We start from the raw sequence: 19,315 nt of genomic DNA, 5'->3' as shown, positions 1-19,315 counted from the left end.
GTTTACCTTAATCTTTTTAAATATGCCCGTTTCTACTAGCATGCTTAAATAACCGAACACAGTCGGACATTTGTTTTGTCTAGTCGTGTTGTCTAGATGCATGTATAACATTGGCGGGAGAATACCTTGCCAAGGCTGTAAAACTCTTTGCATTACTGTGACTGTAAGATTAGGGTCGTTGTGGACATTAGGATAAGTTAGGAACACTTGAGGCCTTATTGTTTGACAATAAGACAAACAACCTACTAAGTGCATTTACACAAGGCATTCATCTCCAATATCCATCGATAACTATCGAAAGTGTGGCAAACAAGTCTTCTTCTGATCTATGCCATCTATAATCAAGCACATGTACCTTTCTGGTGATTGAAGCCCTTTTTGTCGATGGTGCATAGGTTTAGATCTTTCCCACGCTTGAATTTCTTGATCTTTTAATAAATTCTTATAACTCTTTATTTCGTCATCTGTTCTTCCACTTTTCGCCATGCTTTTTAAACTTGCACATACAGAACAAACACCCATTCAGACCTTACGTGGTATGACCACATTGTTAAACTTCAATCTCCATAATCGATTAAAATGCCGATATTGTATGTTTAAGGTACACTCTAATAACATGTCATCCTTATACGCTTGGTACTCCTCACAACCTGTGAAGTTATCTGACAAATGCAATCTTCCAGTAGTGGGCATAACATCACATTGCTTTGAGAAATATATCTCCATCCACGTAACGGCATGCCGCCCAATCAGACCCTTACATGCAAATTCTTTATTGTTGAAAGGTACCCACGAGCCCTTTACCAATCGATGTTGAATTTTCTAGAGCCTCATGTTACCAATGCTATAGGCAATTTTGAAAGCAACTCGATAACTCTTCATACTAAGTGAAAGGTAATATTCCACATGCATTGAACTTGGCTCTGCTCTATGGTCCTTAACAAGTTGCATATGTGAAATCATAAAAGTATCTTGTTCGTCGCCATTAAGTGACAAATACTTATGTCGCAACCCCCTCAAGTTTTCCTTTCCAAATTTCGAAGGACAAAGATTCCCACAACATGGCTTGCTTGTATCAAATGCAATTTGACGATCTGAACACAAAAAATTATATCTTTTAACACTCGTCGGGGAGCTCTTCAAAAATTGAGAGGCTAATTGACGCAATCCTCGTCGACATTAGATAAATCAACCCCTTCATTATTTGTAACTACTTTACTTTTTTTAGGACAACCTAAGTTAAAAGGCTCGATTCTCACAATACAATGACATAAAATATATAGTTGGTGAGAATTGAACTTACAACCTCATATGAAGAATACATCATGCTCAAGCATCATCATATGAGCATTGTATAAAATATATTTGATCTACATATCTTTGTATAAGATGTACATGATCTTGCTATACTCTCTACACATCTACAAAGTTCTAGAAAGTTCCAAGGTTCTAGACTATTCTTCAAAATATTCTAATGCATGTACTTCAACTTACAGTATAAATACTTGTAACCTTCTTGGTCCCTTTCAAGGGATTCAACACCAGTCACTGACACATCAATCTAGTATTCTTGTTTAGCCCTATCTTCTCTCCTTGATTTACATCTTTGTCTTTAGGCTCTTGTATTGTTCCTAGCATCTTAAGTTCCTCATCTCGTCGCTCCCAACTTCCCAAGTTTCTGGCCTCATCACGTGGAGTTCCACGTTCGTAACCTTATCGGTTGTAGCGTCGTCATTCGTGCTCTGTCATAGTCTAGGGTTAGTGTGTCCGTGACAGTTTGAATCCCTTCCAGCTAGAAGCATCGCCCATTTTTGCCATCACCCTTGCTTCTAGAGTTACCATCATCGTCATCCTTGCTTCCAGAGTTACCGTTATCAACATCCCTTTGTTTCCTATCTTCCTCGCCATCTCTATCTCCTAGTTCCTTCTCATCATTGTCTTTGTCTTTTAGTTTCTCCTCATCATCGTCTCTGTTTTTTAGTTTCTTCTCGTCCTTCACATATCTATCTCCGTGTTACTTATCATCATCATCCCTATCTATGTGTTTCTAACGATCTTCGTCCCTGTCACTATGTTTTCTATCATCCTCTATATCTTTGTGTTCGTGTTTATTTTTATCCTCAATGTCGTGATATCTATGTTTCTTCTCCTCTTCATCTACGTCTCTATTTCCATCATTGCCATAGTCATAGTGATTGCTTCCAGAGACGCTTCCTCAACATCATTGTCTACATTTCTTCGTCTTCGACATCATCATCTTCAACACCTCTTGGTGTCGTCATCAACACTACTTTGCCTAGACTCCATCGATGTCAAGTGTTCGAATTCCCGGTGAGGACCACACATGGTCGCTCACGCCCATTGGTGTCCCGATTCCCGGTGAAGAACGTATTGGGTCGCTCATGCCCGTTGGTGTTCGTGTCTCTGGTGAGGAACACACATGGTCGCTCACGTCCGTTGGTGTTCGTGTCTTCGATGAGGACTGCACAGGGTTGCGCACGCCCGTTGGTGTTCCAGTTCCCGGTGAGAACCGCACATGGTCGCTCACGCCCATTGGTGTTCGAGTTCCCGGTGACGACTACACATGGTCGCTCACGCCCGTTGATGTTCCAGTTCCCGATGAGGACTGCACATGGTTGCTCACGCCTGTTGGTGTTCCAGTTCCCGGTGAGGATCGTACATGGTCTTTCACGCCCGTTGGTGTTCACGTTCCCGGTGAGGACCGCACATGGTCTCTCATGCTTGTTGGTGTTCGTGTCTCTGGTGAGGACTGCACATGGTTGCTCACGCCTGTTGGTGTTCCAGTTCCCGGTGAGGATCGTACATGGTCTCTCACGCCCGTTGGTGTTCGTGTTCCCGGTGAGGACCGCACATGGTCACTCATGTCTGTTAGTGTTCGTGTCTCCGGTGAGGACCACACATGGTCACTCACACCTGTTAGTGTTCCAGTTCCCCATGAGGACCGTACATGGTCGCTCACATCTGTTGGTGTTCCAGTTCTCGGTGAGGACCGCACATGGTCGCTCATGCCTGTTGGTGTTCCAGTTCCCGGTGTGGACCGCGCACATGGTCTCTCACGCCTATTGGTGTTCGCGTTCCCGGTGAGGACCACACATGGTCTCTCATGCTTGTTGGTGTTCTAATGCCCGGTGAGGACCGCACATCGTCACTCACGCCCGTTGGTGTTCTAGTTCCCGGTGAAGACTGTACATGGTCGCTCACATCCGTTGGTGTTCGTGTCTCCGGCAAGGACCGCACATGGTCACTCACGCCCGTTGGTGTTCTAGTCTCCGGTGAGGACCGCACATGGTCACTCACGTCTGTTGGTGTTGCAGTTCCCGGTGAGAACAACACATGGTCGCTCATGCCCGTTGGTGTTCTAGTCTCCGCTCACCCCTACACTACACTTTTGAAAAGGTGGCCGTAAAGGGGAGGATAATGTCACAATACAATGACATGAAATATATACTTGGTGAGGATTGAACTTACAACCTCACATGAACAATACATCATGCTCAACCATCTTCATATGAGCATTGTATAAGATATATTTGATCTACATATCATTGTATAAGATGTACATGATCTAGGTATACTCTCTAGACATCTACAATGTTCTAGAAAGTTCCAAGGTTCTAGAAGGTTCTAGAATATTCTTCAAAATATTCTAATGCATGTACTTCAAATTACATATAAATACTTGTAACCTTCTTGGTCCCTTTCATGGTATTCAACACGAATCATTGACACATCAATCTAGTATTCTTGTTTAGCCCCATCTTCTCTCCTTCATTTACAGCTTTGTCTTTATGCCTTTATATTGTTCCTAGCGTCTTATGTTCCTCATCTCGTCGCTCCCAACTTCCCGAGTTTCTAGCCTCATTACGTTGAGTTCCACGTTCACAACCTTAGCGGTCGTAGCCTCGTCATTCGTGCTCCGTCGTAGTCTAGGGTTGGTGTGTCTATGACATCGATTGAGAAAAGTGAATTTGAACTTTGCCCAATATCATCGTTGGACTCTTTATGTTGGCACCGTTTAATTTTTACATGGTTATATTCCTCAGTTGAGAATAATGAGTTATCAGATAATGTAAAAGACTCAATAGAAAATAGATAGTTTTTACTTGATGTTGAGGACATCTTGACTAAGGCCGACTAAGATCAAATGAGTGAAAATAATAGAAAAAGTTATTCTATAATAACCCACAAGTAAAAATAATTTTATTTAATTTAAAAGAAATAAATAAATTATTATTACTATATAAATGAAAGTCATATTCTCATTGTCATTATCGTGTTCAAGATTTTCAAGAGATCAAGAGCACACAAGCTATCTCAGACTCTCAGTTTTCGTCTCCTTGGTCACCTTGACTCAATGCAAACACCATGAACAAGGGAAAGAAAATTGCCAAGCATCTATTTTTAATTGATTTTAAGGTTCCCTAAAGATTCCGTAAAGATGCTTTTTTTTTTAATCTAGTTTTGGAAAGATGTCAAATTGTAGTATACGAGATCTCGATGCAGTGCGTCAAGTTCTTGTAGAAAGCACTAGGTATTTGGATTGTCCCGACCAAGACCAAGAGGTTGGGGCAAATCATATTAATGAAACTGAGATGTTCAAGTTGACCTCCAGAGAACCGATGGAACCTATAGATGAAGGAGGGGACCTTGTCGATGTCGAGGATGTACTACAGTCCGAACAAATGCTAGATTTAGTTGAGCAGACCAAAGAGGAAAAAGCGGATATGACACAACAACTTGCTGATCTTGGAGAGCAATCGGTTCCAGATTTATTAATGGAATGAATTGTATACTGCTTTGTATTTGTAGAACATTATTTTGAATTGTAAGAACTTTTGGTTTGAGTATAATCTTACAGTAACATTTTATCTTTACTCTATCCTATTGGTGTTTCTAACTCAATGTGTCTATAATATATTACATGACTTGTAGAGTATATGGTTACTTAGTATAGTTTCCATTGAACATATGCTTTTAACTTATCAAGTGTATGACAAATGTTAGATATTATTGTTTCTCGGTTAATGTAATTGAACTTAGTGTTTAAGTATATTTGGTATCCTATTAATATGATTTATGTTGTAATAATTCTTGGTAAAGTAGTTTTGGGTAAACACAATGATATTAAGTCAAGATGGTTGCTCATATGATTATGTGTTCATGTTTGTCCACATGATTGACATATAATTTGCGTAGTGGTTTTTTGCATGCGTGGTATCTCGTGAGATTTGTTTTCACGAATATTGTTTTACTTATAACCTTAAACCCTATTTACAAACTCGACAGATCGATCTTTATAAGTCTTAGCTCAACAAATACACACACATAATTGCATTTCAAAATTTGTTAAGTTGGATTTGAATTTAACATTCAGTACAATGAAGCATATTACAATTATAATTGCATGTCTTCCCGTCATCTTTTCTAAGAATTGGAACAATTTATTATAGATTGAATAAATGAAGGTTAAACTTTTAATCTTAAAAATATTAACTACATATTTGAGTGGTGTCTTTAAAAATCTTGTATGCATGCGTTATATGTTCTTAAAAGTTTTAAAAAAGAAAGTAATTCTTGACATCTCACGTAATTATCAAAAAGGGAATGCGACATATTACTTGTGTCAAATGTCCCAATGTTAAGAAATGTTGTTATAGTACACCTGAACAACAAGAATGTGGGTGTATTTCTTAACAAAACTGGTGTCACATCAAAAACATCGGAATTGTTGTAATAAAATTGGCATCTATCTACAAAAGTCGAAGAACTTAAATGGTTTACATTAAGAGGGAGGTGTTAGAATAGTTATATAATAGAAAACATATTAATATTATCTTATTTTAGTATTTTCTCGTTAGGAAATTAAATGTGCCCCTTTCATATCCCTTCACATGAAGAGGTGTGCATTTTGTAAGGTCTCCAATAATAGATAGCAAACATATGTAAACAAGAATAAATCAATATAACATATATATGCTTTGGGAGGAGAGAGAGCGCAGGGGCTAGCGCAGGAGGGAGTTTTGGTCGTTCATCAGTGGCTTGTGGTATTTCTGTGCGATTAGGTTCACGGCTAGCGGTCGCCGCTTCAGCAGACTTGATGTCAGGTACCCACTGCAACACCTCCCCCCCCCCCCCCCCCCCAAAAAAAAAAAGGAAGAAGAAGAAGAAGAAGAAAAAAAAAGCAAAAAAAAGGGAAGAGAAAAACAGAAAATGGAAAAAAACAGAACCTATAGTTTGATATGGTGAGAGGATTCGAACTTCTAATAGATCCTAGTTCACTACCCGGAGAAGGAAGAACAAATTTAGACATCACCTTGTCCCTAGAGGCCAACCGACTCTTAGCGGAGGAAATCGAACGACACGTCGTACGTCCTTTGTCTTTAGGTTTGCGGCAGGTAGACCAAATCGTGGCATGGTTCGGGACATGCTCCAAGTGGATGTGATGGAGAACATGCCTTCGATCAAGAGCGTCAAGGGTTTAGGGAAAATTTTCTTCCACATTGAAATGGGTGATGATGCATTGGCACAACCTTTGGTAGAGCTCAAGGTACTTGAATTGAAGTACGACAAGGTGTTGCTCCAACCATGGTCACCAGGGTTCGATCCAAGTGAAGAGTTACGAAAACTTAACAACCCTAGGGTGATCACCGCAACATTTTCTAGCCTCCCTCCCCACTTGTGCCATCTGATTCCTTTTATTGGCGAACAGATAGGGATGATTTTCCCTCAAAAAATGTCTATGGCAAATACAATTGCGGAGGTGCCCAAGTTGCGCATCTTAGTTCTTTCCCTCCAAGGACTACCAAAAAGAATTAGGCTTTACTCTGAGGAGCTAGGTCTCACAGTGCTGAAAGTGGTTTATGAGGCACTCCCTGGGAAGTGTTTCATTTGCAAACAGAAGGACACCTTGCTAAGGAGTGTCCTCATAAATTGGAAAGGGAAGCTCGAGACCTCGATCCTTGGGGAAGGCCGCGTCAACTAAGGGTGACGAGACTCCTTGGCACCCGTTAAGAAGATGGGTAAACTTGGAAGCCTAGGTGGGACCTCCCCCCCCTCTCAAGGTCTTCCCTTAGAAAGAAGTCCCACTACCCGATACAAAGTAACATCACATGGCACGTTGGTCGCGGGTAGAGCCTTATATGTGCTTCTGAAATGGATTGCCTACATATTGGGGTGCTAAACATTTATGCCCCTAACTCATCCCCCGAGAGAGCAATCTTCTGAAAGATGTTAGTGACCACATTACCTGATGCAAAGGCATGGATAATGGTTGGTGATATTAACATGACTGAGCACCCGAGAGACAAGAAAGGGAGAACCCAAAGACCAATTCGTGGTGAGGAGCTAGATTCATGGGCTTTCCTAATTGGAAAAATCGGAGTGAAAGATACATGGGGCTCTTCCCTTAGGAGATGCTCACATTCGTTGCACTTCTCCAGAGCCTCCATGAATGTTAGGGGTGGTAGCCTTGCATGGCTAGACCGCATATACATCAGCTCGTCCCTTGAAGAGCTGGGGGACTCCTTCTTTGATCACCAGCTGATGAGACTACACCTTAACCCACCCAACGGCAGCAAAGGGAGCCTCAATGTGAAAATCCCCACAAAGATAATGAAGAGTGCAAAGATGAAGCCAGGTCGAACGAGCCTACGGGAGGCAAACACGGAGAAGGAAATAGAGCCGACGGTTCGGACCGGCGAGGGCAACACGCAGCCGGAATGCGGATTACGGAAGACCGGTCCCTCACCGGCCGAAATCTCTCACCCTTCTCCGAACTTGGCACGTACCGGTGGACGTGTAGTTTGGTGGGGGTGGATGTTGTGAAGATTCCGAGCCATGGTGAGAAACCGGGAAATATCGAAAGAATCGGCAGGGTGCACCATGTGCATTTACCCTTGTAAAAATGTGTGAATAGTAGGAGTGAAGTCGGGACAGAGAATCCCATGTAAGTCGAGATTTATCCCACATTGTAACGCATCCCTCTCCTTGTTCTATAAAAGGAAGGGAGCGCCCTTTGTGAAAGGAGTTGCCCATTTTGAGTCATAAGGGTATACCATTTTGTGTTTTCTTTTCTAGGGTTAGCTACATTCCTTCTTTTCTTTCCCTTTTTTTTTTCCTTCTTCTCCTTCTCGAGAATTCGGGCGAGAGCTATGGCGGCAAAGTTGTTAGGTTAACTTCTCTTCTTCTGTGCGTAGCCGGCTCGTGGCCGCGGTTGTATCTTTCCCCTTTGTAGGGTTGCTTCTGCTCGGTCTCCTGTGCAAGACCCCGCTCGGTGTGACAACCCGTGAGCTCCCCGACCGGCGGCTTGGCAGCCGACTGCGGCTTTAACCTACCTTGGTCCGGCTCGAAGCCGGGGTTGTATTATTTCTCTTGTAATATACATACTCTTGTTTGTCTGTGCACATTGGTGTATTTTAGTGGTGTCGGAAGCACAAGCTCTTGCTTCCTGTGCATAAGAGTTGGTGACGCGCGCACGCTCTCCCTCTCCTTTGTCTCTCTCCCTCCCTCTTGTGTTCGGTTGCAACCGGGTCGTGTTCGGTGTCGGTTTTCTTGGCATCCCTCTTCTCCCTCGTCCGAGACCCCCGTGGTCCCGCCCCTTCTAGACGCGCGCGCGTAATAACGCGACACTGCTTTCCGGATCTCTTCCGGTTTTCACTGGGTCTCTTCCGGTTCTCACCGGGTCTCCTTTATTCATTACTGAATCCCATCCAGAGAGACCGATTTTCCAACAATCTCCCCCTTCACTCCGGTATAGGATGTTTTGTCAATCCGATCTATTTCGACATGCGTCCAGCTTGTCGGGTGTCAGCACCTTGGTCAACATATTCGACCCATTGTCCTCCGTGTGGATCTTTGTCAGCACGAACTCTCGATCTTCAACTCACTCCCGGATCCAGTGGTACCTGCGTTGAATGTGCTTCGTTCTGGAATGGTATGCCATGTTCTTTGCAAGGTGGATGGCACTTTGACTGTCGCAGTAGAGCCGGTATTCCTCTTGTCAGATCCCTTGATCTCCGATGAAGTCCTTCATCCATAATATTTCCTTGTCGGCTTCCACGTCTGCCATGTACTCCGCCTCCGTGGTTGACAACCGTCTTCTGCAGCCTCAATTGCCATGATACAGCTCCCCCCGCATAAGTCATTACATATCCGGATGTAGACCGGCTGGTATCCGCATCAGCCGACATATCCAAATCCGTGAATCCGTCAAGTTGGGGATTACTGGAGCCAAACCGGAGGCACATACTCGAAGTACCTTTCAGATACCGGAGTATCCACTTGACCGCATTCCAGTGCTCTTTTCCGGGGTTGGTCATCAACCGACTCACCACTCCGATTGCGTATCCAATATCTAGTTGAGTACACACCATTGCGTACATCAAGCTCCCGATCGCAGAGGCATATGGAATCTTCATCATATCCGCCTTCTCTGCCTTTGTGTTCGGGCTTTGCTTATCGGATAATCTGCAGTTTGTCGGGAGTGTCGATCCGACCGATTTTGCTTCTGACATGTTAAACCGTTGAAGCACCTTTGTTACAAACTTTTCTTGTGATAACCACAATTGCTTCTTTGACCGCTCCCGGATGATATGCAACCCCAATATCTATCTTGTTAGACCCAAGTCTTTCAATGAGAAGGTCCGGTTCAGAGCCTTCTTCAGCGTCCATATCTTGACTTGGTCTCGTCCGATGATAAACATGTCGTCCACGTACGGGAGCAATATCAGGAAATCTCCTCCATCAAATTTCTTCACAAATACACAATGATCGGCCTACGTCTTGTGGTACCCTTGATCAGTCATGAAGGAGTCGAACTTCCGGTACCATTGCCGGGGAGCCTGCTTTAGTCCGTATAGGCTCTTCTTCAACCGGCACACCAGGTGCTCCTTCCCTTTCTTCTCAAATCCTTCTGGTTGCTGCATGTTGATCTCCTCTTCAAGGTCACCATGGAGGAACGCTGTCTTGACGTCTAGTTGCTCTACCTCGAGGTCCATGCTTGCCACTATGCTCAGCACCATCCGAATGGATGTCATCTTTACTACCGGGGCAAAGATCTCATCGAAGTCCACTCCTTTCTTCTGATGGAAGCCCTTCACCACGATTCAGGCCTTATACCTTGGTGGATTTCCGACGTCTCCCAGTTTCAACTTGTACACCCACTTGTTCCGGAGTGCCCTCTTTCCTTTCGGTAGCTCCACCAATTCGTATGTGTGGTTCTCATGCAAGGAATCCATCTCATCCTACATGGCACTCAACCACTTGCGGTTGTGGGTGTCTCTCTTTGCTTCTTCGAAGCTTTTCAGCTCCCCCTCATCGGTTAGCAATACATGCTCTACATCTAGAAATCTTTAGGGGGCTCTTCTCTCCCAGAGAGGATATCTCCGTCCTTGGTTTTTGATTGCCAGTTCCTCCATTTGTTCCTCATCTTAATCCAATTCGGGATCTTGCCCAGTTCCGGTGTCTTCTTCTTCTTCTTCGGTCGGTTCGGTTTCCTGTCCGTATCCGGCTGGTTCGTCGAGTGTCATCGGGTTACCGGCTAACATCTGGTTTCCAACTGGGTATATCCTTTTGTCCTTATGTTGGTTTTCAATGGATGATCCGGAGTTCGTCACCTTCTTCTCCGACTCCCAGTCGGCAATGGTCCTGTCTTCCATGAAGACTATGTCCTGACTCCGGAACACCTTTCTGTCGACCAGGTCCCACACTCGGTAACCGAACTCATCATCGTCGTATTCGAGGAATATGCAAGGCTGAGACTTTGGATCCAACTTTTCTCTCCGGTACTTTGCCACATGCACGTAAGCAAGACACCTGAACACCTTCAGTCGTCAGTAAGACACTTCCTTACCAGTCCACACTCTCTGCGGCATGTCTCCGTCCAAGGGTACTGAGGTGGATCTGTTTATCACGTACGTCGTTGTCGTTGGCGCCTCAGCCCAAAACTTCTTGGGTAACTTGGCATGTGCTAGCATACTCTGGACCCTCTCCATTATGGTCTGGTTCATCCTCTCGGCCAACCCATTGAGTTCCGGCATCTTCGGCACGGTAAATTCGAGCCGGATTCCCTTCGAGCGATAGTACTCCTCGAACTGCCCCCAGTATTCTCCTCCGTTATCGGCTCGAACCGCCTTCAGCTTCTGGCCAGTTTCTCTTTCCACTCTCGTGTGGAGTTCCTTGAAGACGGTTAGCACCTGATCCTTCGTCTTCAACAGTGAGACCCACAACTTCCAGCTGTGGTCATCTATGAACGTCACAAAGTACTGTGATCTAGCATGTGACTTTGTGTCGACTTGACACACATCGGTATGCACCAGTTCCAGTGGTGCATTCCGTCTCATAGGTGGTCTTGACCGGAAGGAGGTGCGATTTTGCTTGCCGGCCAGGCAGTTGGTGCACTTCTCAAGTTGCACGTCCTTCACCAGAATGAGGTTGTCTTCGGCAAGCCTCTTCATCCCCTTCTCACTCATGTGACACAGTATTTTGTGCCACAACTCACCGACAGTGTCGGATGCTACGTTCACTTCTCCCCGTCATATCTGGGCATTCATCAAGTACAGGGTGTTGACCTTCCGGGCTCGAGCAACTATTAGGCTCCCTTTGCAGAACTTCACGACACCGTTCCGGATGCTACCTGTGTAGCCTTCATCATCTAGCCGACCGGCTGATATCAAGTTTAGTCGAACCTCCGGAACGTATCGGACATCCTTCAATAGCAACTTGCATCCAGTTGATGTCGTCAACAACACATCTCCTATGCCGATAATTCAACATGTCCCTTCATTCCCCATCCGGACACAACCGTGCTCACTAGCTATGTAGGATGAGAAGCATTTCCGGTCCGGGGTAAGATGGAACGACGCTCCGGAATCGACAACCCACGTTGTCTCGTCGACGGCAAGGTTCAACTCACTCTCCTCGGTGATGAGCATTGGTTCTTCTTCACTTGCCGTGATTGCCGTCGTTCCCTTCCGGTCCGGGCCTCGCCGATCCGAACCGTTTCGGTCCGGTGACTTCTTTGAATCGGTACTGTCGATTCTCTTGTCTTTCCGGAAATGCCGACAGTTCTTCTGAAAGTGCCCCGACTTGCCGCAATAGAAACAAGTGGGCCTCCCCCTTGACTTTGACCGTGTCCTTGACTTTTCTTGGTTTTGGGGACTCCGATTCCTTTGTCTTCCGCGTTCCAATTCGGTAAGGAGGGCTTTGGCGTCGGAGATCACCTCCTTGTCTTTCTGATGCGCCTCCTCATCTAGCAAGATCGACTTGACTCTTGCTAAGGATATCTGTTTTCCCTCCGGCCCGGCATTACCCAACGTGACAACGAACGTCTCCCAGCTATCTGGGAGGGAACCGAGCAGTAGTAGAGCAAGTATCTCATCGGTGAGAGGTACTTCCAACGAGGTTGCTTGGTGTATTAGCCCCTAGAAGGCATTCATGTGCTCCGCCATACTGGAGTCGTCTTGGTACCGGAGCTTCACTAGCTTCCAAAATACCGAAACCCGATTAACGGCATTCTTGTTCTTGAACATGATGCTGATCTTCTCCCAAAGTTCATGAGCCTTGCTCTCTTCATTGAAGTTGTTGTACATGCTCATGTCGATGAAGCACCGGATGCATGGCGTCGTCTTCATGTGCATCACCTCCCACAGCGTGGCGTCGATCTTATCCGGTCTCTTGTCCCCGAACTGAACCAGCAACCAAAGATCTTTAACCACTAGCATGTCCCTCATCTTCGACTTCCACACTGAGTAGTTGGAGCCGGTGAGCTTGAACATGCCGCCGAAAGATTCTTCCATTTTCTGTGTTGTTCGCTCTGATGCCAGTTTGACGAGAAATATGCGGAATATCGCTCGGCCACAACCGAGTAGTAAAACACTTCTATAAGAATCAAACACAGAAATGGGAAGTGAAGAGTACACAAGAAAAATGACACAGGATGTTTACCTAGGAAACCTAATAGGGAAAAACCACGGGAGCCCACAGACTCTGAACTATCACTATGAAGAGAAGGGATACAATCAGAGACTTGGAGGCAACGACCTCAAGCTCTGTTTCTTCCCACAATGGCGGTTACAACAGAGTATCACTCTGTATCTCTCTCTCTCCCTCACTCTTTGTACAATAGTTACAGCAACATGACAACAACTCAATCTACGACCACTTATCTAAAGTAATTGCCCTAGGTCATATTTATAGTTATATGAACTTAGGGCTATTTACAAATATAGCCTCAATGGGCTTATTCAAGACATATTAACAAATTTGTCTTCTCGTCCAGTTCTTACCGGGTCCACCGATCCGGTTTTTGGATCTCTTCCGGTTCTCACCGGTTCTCTTCCGGTTCTCATCGGGTCTCCTTTATTCATTACCGAATCCCATCCGGAGAGACTGATTTCCCAACAGATCTAAGCTGGAGGAAGCAAAGATGAAGGTGCACGAAAGGACGACGGAGAGGAACCGAATGCTATTTAGAAGAACCGTGGCGTGGGGGGCTAAAACAGATGATAGGGTCAACTGACATTTCTTTCAATACAAGGCTCCCAAGGGTGGTAGTGGATGTATACAAGGGTTGCGCAAACCAGATGGCTCAATAATGCAGGACAAGGATGAGATTCAGTATATGGCAACGTAATACTATCGAGACCTACTTGCACCTATGCATATGAGGCAAAACACGAAGTTGGTTGATCGGGTAATGACTTGCATTTACCCCAAGGTAACCCAAGTGATGGAAGTTGTGCTTGATAGCCCCATATCTCGATTAGAACTCTCAGAGGCACTTAGGGATTTGCGGATAGGAGCATGCCCCGACCTCGATGGTCTCTCACAAGATTTTTTTGAGATCCATTGGGAAAATGTTATCCTGTCGCTCGAAGCCAAGGTTCAGGAGATTTGGACCTCGGGAACGATGCCGACCGGTATGGCAGAGGGGATGATCTATCTCATTCTCAAAGCGAAGCATGAAGTTGCACCAGTGGCGTCCAATAACGATCCTTAACCCGATCTAGAAGATACTCGCAAAAGTCCTCGCTCGGTGGTTAGCAAGCCTCTTACCAGACATTATACATCAGAATCAAACAGGGTTTATCAGGAGCAGGTGTATCTTTGATAATGTGCTGCTTCTCTGGGAAGTAATGGCATTAGTAGATCACTCCGTATCGAGCTCGGCTATTCTGATGCTAGACTTCAAGAAGGCCTACGATAGGGTACTATGGACCTTCTTGGAAAACATGATGAGAGTTATGGACCTACCCTAGAAATGGTGGACTTGCACTTCTACACTCTATCAGACTACTACCAGTAGCGTGCTGATAGCGGGTGCTACGAACCCCTCCTTCCAACTACAACGCTCAGTGAGGGAAGGTTGTCCACTAGCCCCATATCTCTATCTATTTGTAACCGAGGCGTTCTCTGCCTACTTACAAGCACCAAGCAATGAATTGAGGGGATCGACCATCCCTAATGCAAGTGAATATCTTCTTTTATCTAAATATGCCGACAATACGGTCCTCTTCTTGCAAGGTGATGAGGAGAATTTGTAGCGGGCTAAACATCTAGTCGAGGACTTTTGTCAGGCCTGGTGCCAAGGTCAATTGGGATAAAACCCAAGGCCTTTGGTTCAGCGAACAAGAGAAACCAAGGTGGCATCCCCATGCCAATTTTACATGGGTCCCTAATGGGACGACGTTCAAGTACCTAGGATTTATGATGGGGAGGGCAATTCCCAAGGGAGTGCAACTGTCCCATGTGCAAGCCAAAATAAGCAGGAAGCTAAATAAATGGAGTAGATCTAAATTATCCTTTGCTGGTAGGGTCCTTATTGTCAACCAAGTGATGCTTGCCACCATGTGGCCCTCGATCTCATGTTGGATTATGGACCCTACAGGTTTGCATTCGATTAAGGCTGCCATCAGGGGGTTTATATAGTCAGGTAAGGAGAACCCAATGGCTACTGCCAGAGTGTCATGGGTTGGTTAACGCAACCGTGGGCCAAAGGGGGGCTTGGCCTCATAGACCCCTTAACGCAAAGTCGTGCATTGCTGCCAAAATGGTGGTTAGTTGCCTCCTACCAAGTAAGGGGTGTTGGAAAGTACTACTTCACAACAGGTTACAAGAAGGGACTCCCAAGAATGGTAGGTCTTGGCTTTACTCCTTGAACTGGTGTTGCACGAGCGGAGTCCCACCCAAGATGGCTTGTCAACCGGAGGACAAGGTAACAAACTCCATCTTGCGGGCATGGTGTCATGTGCGACAACATTTGGTCAAGCACACCCCTGAGACACTAATTGAGTGGACTAGACAACCTTTATTTTGGAATCCCCAGGTGTGAACAAGTGATGACATGATGTTAGGGCAGCTTAAGGGCCTAGTATGGGGAAAGTTGGCATAGACAAGGCTTCACTCTATAGACGATTGGGGCCACATGGTTGCTCTAGGGGGAGCCCAGGAGAACCCATTCTCTCCCCTCAAGGGAGCTATGAAAATGCGGAGATTGATAGCTGAGGTAGTTGACAGGGTTCCAATGGGGGAAGTGCAAGAAGATGCATGGTTCGGTCTCTTTGATGAGGTTGGAATGGTTAAGTTGTTGAATGGCGTGAGTGGATCGGGAAGAGATACATGTTTTGGGGAGAGGCAGAGTAGGCAGAGTAGGGGCACTTGGCACTTAGTTCGAGTGGTGGTGCAGGTTGATAACATCTAGAAGACAGACCCGGATGTTGCTAAGGTGGAACCCCATTGGAATTTATAGGTATACAATTCTCGTCTCCTCGTCGAATTAGAATGGGACCCAAGGGATTTTAGGTGGAAACATGATGGCAAACTACGCCACTTCTTTGAATACAACACTAAATTGGGTTGGACTTTACAACTGCAGCTCGATGGTCCCCTTTGCAATGGCTGGCGAACATTGGGCATCCCTTACGAGGTGCTCCTTACCTTTTGGACGGGTCACTGGCGTCTCCACATGCCCAAAAAGATCCAGCTCTTTTAGTGGCAGATCGGTCATAATGTGGTTCCCGTTGGCGAATGGCTAGGTAAACGTGGCGGCCCGTTAGGTTGCCCACTTTGCTCTTCACCTATTGAGACTCTGAGACACTGTCTGTGGGATTGCCTTCAAGCTCAAAAGGAATGGGATAGAGTCACTTGCCTCCTTGCGGCATGTGAAGTGGAAGGAACAACATCGTGGAGTGTTGCGGCATGGATTGATCACGCGGTTGATAGGTGGACAAACACGTTCAATGCGGATAGTTGGTGCGATCTATGCATGAGAGGCAAAGCCATCAAGATCCGTTTTGAGAGAGACTGGTTGTCCGCATCCCCTAGGTTCTTGGAAATTTGGATGTTGATCGCAGGCTTCACCCTGTGGTATGTCTGGAAAACACGATACCTAAAGGTCTTCCAAGATCTGGTACAACCCCCGAAGGAAGTGATCATGGATATATAGTTCACGCTTATCAGCTGCCTACGAGGGCAATTGGATGAGGTTTGCATCCACACCAATGATGTGGTCACTGTCCGTTTGCGCTTTTGGCAGAAATGGCAGAACATGCCTATTGTGACGCAAAGAGGAAGTGGCCCAAGGTGGAACTACCAGCCCCCACGTTGGTTGTTTCCTTCTCACTTGCCACCCTCCCTTAGTTGTAGGCCCCAAGAGTCGGCTCATACTGACCGACACTGAAGGGCACCGTTTTGAGCTATAGGTATCTACTTACTTTAGGTAGTAAGTTTGAAAGGCTATGTAAGTAGTCTCATTTTCTTGAACTTCATCGGAGAAAGATTCCCCATTTTGTGTATAAGCCTCCTTGTATAGTCTTTGTAATAATCCTTCCTACTAACGGAAAAGTAGCTTCATTTTGAAAATATATATATATATATATATATAACATATATACATACTTCCACTATGTTTCTCTCTCTCTCTCTCTCTCTCTCTCTCTCTCTTTATCTTTCCACTCTCTTGTTGAATTCTCATAGAGACGAGAATGTAAAGTTTGCAAAGACCACATTTTATTTTACTAGAACCTAAACAAGCATGCTTGCATAGGAAAGGAATTAGCTCATGTCATGACACTATAACATGATAAGGATCAACCATGATAAACATAAAAAATTTGACGAGTTAAACATGATGCTTTATATTTTGTAGCTGGAGAAGAGGGATCCAAAATTTTGGACTAATGTCGCTACTTGTGTAATGATATTGTGCTCAAGCCAAACCCATCCATACCTTACATTGTTAGTATAAGATAAAATGGCAAATCTTATTTATGTTAATAGATTTGAGAAACTACTCTATTTTTATTATATAGTATATTATATTGAGAATGCATTGGCTTATTCTGCCAATGCATTATGTTAAGCTATAGGACACATTTCCATGGACATTAACATAAATAAAGTAGACAAGAAAAAACCTTTGCTAATGTATGGTCTAACCTGAACCTATTATCCACACCAAAAATTCGTTTTTACTACAAACTTCAAAGAACACACATTCCAAACTATTTTATCCATCCCTGATGTAAACTCCCCTTTATCCAAATTTGCACCCATGAATTATAGGTAATGCAATTGTTACAAATTCAAACAACCAAAATTCATATACACAAAATCCACCTCCGTCACATATAGACAAACAAATTCCTTAGCAAACTTCAAAGAACACACATTCCAAACTCTTTTATCCATCCCTGATGTAAACTCCCCTTTATCCAAAAATTGCACCCACGAATTATAGCTAATGCAATTGTTACAAATTCAAACAACCAAAATTCATGTACACAAAATCCACCTCCGTCACATATAGACAAACAAATTCCTTAGCAAACGTCCAATTTCTAATCGATTTTTTCCTCCAACATCCAACAAATTTCATCATGACTTTTAATAATTTCCGTATGTTTCATGAATACTCACCATGGAAAGTGACAATGTCCACAAATTGATACGAAAGTGACATTGTCCACAAGAGAAATAGTAGCCCAAAGTAGGCTTTACTTATACATGATCAAAAGTAGAGAAATGTTTTATTATGATCAATGCACATTTTGCATTGCATAAGCAAACCGGTTACATTAGGCTTTTGGATACGCTTGTGCGAAGGACAAAGGGGACAACATTATCGGCCGCGAGTTTGAAGTAGATGGCACCATTCTCCTCGTACGCGGTGAGCCCGGATAAGGGGTTGGATCCCGAGACAATGTCGTAGGCCTGGCAACGGGCGCCTAAGATAAAAGGGCACGCCAGGGAAACCGAGTCATCGGGTGTGAACTTGAAGAATCCTTGGCTTGTATCGTCGTCAGATGTGTCTGCCTCCACAAGGAACTTCTCCCCGCCCTCGTCTCGCCATGCCAGAAGTCGCTGGGTATCGGCATTCTTGATGATGATGTCAGTGGAGTTCACGGCAACATATGATCGGATTTCCCTGCTGTTGTGTGTGAACAAGTAGTTGGCCGGGGAGGAATCGGCATCGACCAGGCGGACATAGTAGGTCGAGTTCTCGGAGTCCCACTCTGGCGCCAGGTATTGGCCATAGCCCGCGCTACTCCCCACCGATTCGATGGGGTAAACACCCCCAGAGTACTCATAGGTTGCTGGATCGGAGCATAGGGACCAGTAGGGGAAAACGGCTTCATCGGCCGTGGGGCAAATGTCGTTGGGTCGACTGAGTGCGCCATTAGAAACCAAGGTAATGGCCATGGCAACCAGAAGTAGCACAAGAGTCCTCATATTCCTAATGAACGAGGAGCAAACACACACCATTCCTTCTTAATGAGAACATAATTACATGCATTAACACAGCCACATTCAGACCGACACTTTGACACTACTGAATTTTTACCTTCCTTCCTTTCGTGCTTGTGACGGTGTGATGTATTGTTGATGTAGAGAGATGAGATACTGTGGATTGAGGCCCTATTCTAGCTGCCTATTTATAGGCTCTACAGATGTCAAAGAAACACCATTTTAAGATCTTTGGTCGAGAATAAAGTTGAATCAGAAAGTGTAGCCGCCTATATATGTTCGTCTTGTTTTATTTGGTTCGATGAAATGTTTTCTGGGGATCACAAGAAACACATGGCGAAATACATTGTTGTATGTCGGCTCGAATACTGATCATGAACTAGACAAATGTCTATCGATCAAAAAATGGGCCTCACTAACATCTGGATAAAATATACAAATTTGTGATAGATAAAAGAAAACGGATTGAACAAAAAGACATCCAGATTCTGAAGGTTATTACATTCAGGGTTATCCCAAAAGCCACTCACTCTATGTGGATGTCAAGCATTCA

The 19,315-nt window shown here is 44.7% G+C and overlaps 1 long non-coding RNA gene across 1 annotated transcript; it reads right to left on the bottom strand.

Moving 5' to 3' along the window:
- Nucleotides 1–18,626: 18,626 nt before the first annotated feature.
- Nucleotides 18,627–18,989, bottom strand: LOC147858652 (uncharacterized). The gene is made up of 2 exons (XR_015530398.1): nt 18,860–18,989; nt 18,627–18,751 (listed from the first exon to the last, which is right to left on the bottom strand). It is a non-coding gene; the product is annotated as an uncharacterized LOC147858652 (long non-coding RNA).
- Between the last annotated feature and the right edge of the window lie 326 nt (nt 18,990–19,315).

Source organism: Azolla caroliniana, unplaced genomic scaffold (genome assembly GCF_043228905.1).
Source record: "Azolla caroliniana isolate FFs.n. ecotype wild unplaced genomic scaffold, voAzoCaro1.0.p SCAF_10, whole genome shotgun sequence".
In the NCBI taxonomy this organism is placed as follows: domain Eukaryota; kingdom Viridiplantae; phylum Streptophyta; class Polypodiopsida; order Salviniales; family Salviniaceae; genus Azolla; species Azolla caroliniana.
This window is presented reverse-complemented; position numbering and strand designations above follow the sequence as displayed.